The following is a 5,889-nucleotide window of genomic DNA, read 5'->3' as shown; positions in this document are numbered from 1 at the left end:
TCCATCTCGCCGGACGAAGCAACTGGAGTGAGAAAGAGAGACAAGAGGATAGAAGAAAGAGAGAGGATAGGTGGGCCCATCACTGTGTGGCATCTGCGTCACCAAAACCACCTAGCAAAACCGTCCAATGACCAAATATGAACGGTCGAGAGTTGAGTAGCTGCGGATGTCTAGTTTTAAAGTTGCATTGTTAAATCCAGATGCAGTCAATAGTTCGATGGTCAAAAATGGACTTTAACCGATAGTTTAAGAGGCGATCACAGTTTGAAATCCAGGTTGTCTTTGTTAAACTTATTTAAAAAGTGGTCATTGTCTTGCTCCTTAAAAATCGCAGCCAATATTAAAACAGAAAAATGTACTAAACCCTGATCGAAAACTCACTGAATGTTCCTTCCTCAGACTAAAGTTACAAGGCTAACTTATTGGGTTCTTTAGAAGTTGCTGACCCAATAATTCAACCATGTTCTGCCAAAGTTAGGCATGAACGTTTCATCTTCTGTTTCTGCAGATTAAATGGGACTACCACTTGAAAATTAAATAATTTTCAGGACTTCTGTTTCTGACGAGACTGTATCTAGCATTTACATCTCAAAAGGAAAGTGAATGTGATTTCTTTATTTTATTTTTAGTTTTCCACATATAATTTTATATTGCAAACAACTTTCAATAAAATTTATATTTGCAGAGGGTACACCATTTTTGAATTTCTGATCCCAATGTTCTATGATAATTACTTGAAGAAATGTTCAATGATATGTATGCTATCTCACAGTAATGGTTTTTTTTACCGGTTCGTTGTGTTTTGTCATATTGTAAGCCATTCCAAATTTTGTTGCCTATGTTTGGACATTCATATCTCCTATTAGAATCATATGGATATTATTTTATCATGGTAACGCATGATCCTGAACCTAGTAGGAAACAAAACTCCGAGGTCCACAGTTTCTATTTCTCCGGTTGGGCCTTCAAGGCCCACTACAGGCTTGTTGCAAGCTTTCTACAAATGATTTACAATTCCACCGTTTTGAGTCGTGTGGCTGATTGATGGACAAAATAGAGTAGAGTATATGCTTATACACCTTCAACACAACTGCATACAAATACTGACTTTGGTTTGTTTTATACATCTTCAACTCAACACTGCATACAAATAGTAACATTGGTTTGTGGTGATTTGTACCTTTTTGTCTTGTGCTTATCCACGGAAAGATCTTTAGCTTAGCTTTATTTAACTTAAGGTGGGCAAAAGATTCCTTTCAATGCGTTTGGAAAACCCTTTGCGACGAACACTCGAGTGTGTTTCGGTTGTTTTGGGTTTGTTATTTGCATTTTCGGTTGAAAGTAGCCCGACCCATATATTTGATTTTTTTTTGTCTTTCAACGGATGTTAATCTATAGTGTTTTGGATTGCTGCGGGTGCAGAGTATTTAAATATATTATTACGTAATAATGTGTATTTTTTTTGCAAAACACATACGCTCACATATACCCCCACACACTGCCTCACTATCGACGAGCACGTTGCCTGCCACCAAAAGAATAGCACCGGTTAAATCCGGTAATGAATTTAGAAAAATGCAAGCACTCATGCTGACTCGAGAACTTAACCCGAGTGGGCAGGTTCCACCACAAGAAACCTTACCTGCTGAGCTACGTTCCGTTCGCCTATAATACATATATGTGTTATTAAAAATGATGTTGAAAGATATGTAAAATTAAATCAAATATGCATTAATATTAATGGAATTGAACTGAAAATAAAAAGGAAAATACATTCAAACATTACGGGCCAAGAACCTTCAATCCAAATTATACTGCGTTCTTTCTGGTGAGGAGAGAGTTGGTGGCCAAGTATGAGTCAAAATATCCTTGCAAATGCTGTTGCGTTATTTTTCATTTGAAACCGACATATTTTTTAATTTAATTCCTATTTTACAATCTGATGAAAACTTTAACTTTTTTTGGGAGGACCCAAAACTTCAACTTAGTTGATTTATGTCCAATTTGTTTCATGTGTTGCCCATAAGTACTTGGTTTAGCCTAGACCGAGCGTGTGTCTTATACTTGTTTGAAAAAGAAAAAGGGAAATCATCGAACAAAGATCAACTGGACTGAGTGCTTTTGTTTCAGAGAATGGATTTGCTGATAATGGACTATTTGAGAGGATGGATTTGCTGAGGATCTGCTCTCCATACAATCTGTTGTCTGGAAAAATTAAACATTAGATTTTCTGTCCTGTGTAAAATGACTTGTATGTCCTAGATGATAATAGCTCATTTAATTCCATTGTACGAGCAGAAGGTGATTTTGACACTATCTTTGAAGTTTATAAAACACAAAATTATACAAGTCCTCGTACTCAAGTGATGCCCCAAAGTTGCATAGAACATTAGCAATACATACATAATACATTAGTAACACAAAATTTTACAAGTTCGCGCAGTGGCTTGAACTGAAACTGGACTTGTACCTCGTGGTGTGCTAGCTAGGGCTGGAAACGAGCCGAGCCGAGCCATCGGCTCGGCTCGCCGCGGCTCGGTCATCCAGCGAGTCGAGCCTGGCTCGGCTCGGTAATTTCACGAGCCGTGGAAAGAGGCTCGGCTCGGCTTGTTATCGGCTCGCGAGCCGGCTCGAGCCGGCTCGCGAGCCACAGCTAGTTATTGTACATTTGCATCACAGTTCACAGATTCATAGATCACATACAAGAGTGCAACCACATCAAGATTTTAACAGTACCACATAAGGATTTTAATAGTATCATATTAAGATTTTAACAGTATCATAGCCACAACAAGGTAAAATAAAGAGAAAACATTTTAAATTACATGACAATTAACAAGTGGTGCATAGGTGGCTCAGCTCGCGAGCCGGCTCGCGAGCCAGAGCGAGCCGGCTCGTCTCGGCTCGGTATTTTAGCGAGCCGAAAAAAGAGGCTCAGCTCGGCTCGTTCCAGGCTCGCGAGCCGCTCCGAGCCGAGCCGAGCCGCTCCGAGCCCGAGCCGGCTCGCGAACCGCGAGCTTTTTTTCCAGCCCTAGTGTGGTAGCTGTGTACGCACATCACGTTGAATGTTTCTAAATTATGCCAAGTGTTGATTCCAACATTCTTGCTTGGACAAACGTTCTTTGCCAACAATAGCCTCTGCTGCAATCTTTTGATCGACGACCTGATTGATGCACGCACGCACGGATGAGCTCGAACGCAAGAACGGTGACTTTTGATACTGAGAGCGATCGTGACGGGCTGCTTTATTTTGCTTAGCCGCCGGGCATTATGACATAAAAAGATTCGAAACTACTCACAGGACAAACGCTAATATCTTTACCGTCATGCCATGATCTTGCCCACGGCAGCTTATGCATGTCCCGTAGTACGCCAGTCCTGCAGCCAGGTTACTTTTTTCTACAAACTGGCGATATATAATATGGACAACAAGACGGTGTCAGCTAGGGAGAATTATTTCTACCAAGTCATCACTTGCTGAGTGATCGACCAGCAGCCATGGCAGAGCCAGAGGCAGAGCACGGCATCCACGTCCTCTTTCTCCCGAACCCAAGCCAAGGACACATCAACCCGATCCTCCAGTTCGGCAAGCGCCTCGCCGCGCGCCGCGGCGTCTGGTGCACGCTCGCCGTGACCCGCTTCGTGCTCGCCCAGAGCGGCGCCGGCGGCGAGCAGCCGGCCACCGTGGGAGGAGGCGCCGTGGTCCACGTCGCCGCCGTCTCGGACGGCTGCGACCGCGGCGGCTTCGACGAGGCCGGAGGGGTCGAGGCGTACACGGCCCGGCTGGAGGCGGCCGGGTCGGAGACCGTGGGCGCGCTCCTCCGGTCCGAGGCGGTGCTGGGCCGGCCCGTGCACGCGCTGGTGTACGACGCGTTCCTGCGGTGGGTGCGGCGCGTGGCGCGGCGGCACGGCGCCGCGAGCGCGGCCTTCTTCACGCAGCCGTGCGCGGTGAACGTGGCGTACGGCCACGCGTGGACCGAGCTGGTGGAGGCGCCGCTCGTCGCCGGCGGCGATAGGCCGCCGCTCGAGCTGCCCGGGCTGCCCGCCGGGCTCCGGCCGCGCGATCTGCCGACGTTCATGACCGACCCCGACGACCGCGCGTGCCTGGACCTGCTTGTCAACCAGTTCAGCGGCCTCGACAAGGCCGACCATGTCCTTGTCAACTCGTTCTACGAGTTGCAGCCTCAGGTTAGTAGTCAGGTATCGTCGTTGCTGCTTCATCCTTGCCACAGATCGTCCTGAGACTCACAGAAATCATTGGCATGGTGCAAAGGAATCCGAGTACATGGTGTCTACGTGGCGAGCCAAGACTGTGGGCCCACCGTGCCGTCGGCGTACCTCGACAACCGCTTGCCGGACGACACGTCCTACGGCTTCCAACTCTACACCCCTCTGACGGCGGTGACCAAGGCCTGGTTGGACGCGAGGCCGGCGCGCTCGGTCGTGTACGTCTCTTTCGGAAGCCTCGCCAAACCAGACGCTGTTCAGATGGCTGAGATGGCGGAGGGGCTGTACGACAGCGGCAAAGCCTTCCTATGGGTTGTCAGGGCCTCAGAGATCTCAAAGCTATCTGAGAACTTCCGAGAAGTCCAAGGAGAGGGGCCTGGTCGTGACATGGAGACCTCAGCTCGAGGTGCTGGCGCACCCGGCTATCGGGTATTTCGTAACGCACTGCGGATGGAACTCGACGATGGAGGGAATGGGCGCGGGTGTGCCAATGGTTGCCATGCCCCAGTGGTCCGACCAGACCATGAACGCCAAGTACACTGAGGACGTGTGGCGAGTCGGTGTACGTGTGCGCCCGGATGAGAGAGGTGTGGTGAGGAAGAAGAAGGTCGAGAGGTGTGTGAGGGAGGTGATGGAGGGAGGGAGGAGTATGGAGTACCGCCAAAACGCTACCAATTGGAAGGAGAAGGCCAAAAGGGCCATGAGCGAAGGTGGCAGCTCCAATAATAACATCCTAGAGTTCATTGGCAAACTTGAACTGAAAAGTAGGAGTAAATGGCAGAGAGAGATTTTATTTTTCACTTTATTGTTTTGATGTCATTTATCATCCGCCATTCTTCCTTTTTTTGTGTGGACCTGTCCTTTGCCCCATGTGGGTTCAGATGAATATTTGTAGGGTTTTATATGTTTCAAAGATGCAACACAAAAGAAACTACTAAAGCTAGGACAATGAGAGGGATGAATTGAAAATATTACATAAATATTTTTACTTTGGAATGATCAAATGGCTGTATTTCTAAAGAATCTTGTAGAGCATTTCACAAGCTTTACATAGAGTCTAAGATCATCAAAATCGAAGTCTTAAGTGAAAAGTTATGACCAAAACGCAACGACAGAAAAGGCAAAAGATGTGACCGGATAATTCAACACAGTGTCGAATTTTTGCTATGTATCCTGTACTCAAAATGTGATCTAATGAGATAGACTTGTAAAGAATCTTATAGAGCATCTTACAAGCTTTCCATAGAGTACAAGATCATCGAAATCAGAGTAGTAAAGAGTTAAGCCAAATTACGAAGCTTCCCGTATGAGTGATCGAATGATCCAACACTGCGTAGGATAATCCGGTGCACACTAAACTGCACTCAAAGGTTCATCTGCTTATTTCAAAAATATAAGAGTCGGATCATTATCAGAGTTTCGGCCAAATGAATGTATAGAGAGCATGTTTGCATGAAGAAATCAAAATAGGGAGTACCGGATGATCCAGCGCATGTATAGGATAATCCGTGCTACTGTACTTTTACTAGAAGTTATTAGCCGTTAGAGCAACGGCTCTTTTAAGTTGTTGGGCTATTTATACTCCCTCTACTCGCCCATTTGGGATTACTCGAGTCTAGATGAAGCATATCCACATTGGAAAAAAAAACTTGACCTGTGGGG

The 5,889-nt window shown here is 46.2% G+C and overlaps 1 pseudogene; it reads left to right on the top strand.

Annotated features, from left to right (window-relative positions):
• The first annotated feature begins 3,458 nt into the window (after window positions 1-3,458).
• On the top strand, window positions 3,459-5,186 carry LOC120655287 (annotated as a pseudogene).
• The last annotated feature ends 703 nt before the right edge of the window (window positions 5,187-5,889 follow it).

The sequence above is a fragment of the Panicum virgatum genome, chromosome 1N (genome assembly GCF_016808335.1).
Source record: "Panicum virgatum strain AP13 chromosome 1N, P.virgatum_v5, whole genome shotgun sequence".
Taxonomy (NCBI): domain Eukaryota; kingdom Viridiplantae; phylum Streptophyta; class Magnoliopsida; order Poales; family Poaceae; genus Panicum; species Panicum virgatum.
This window is presented reverse-complemented; position numbering and strand designations above follow the sequence as displayed.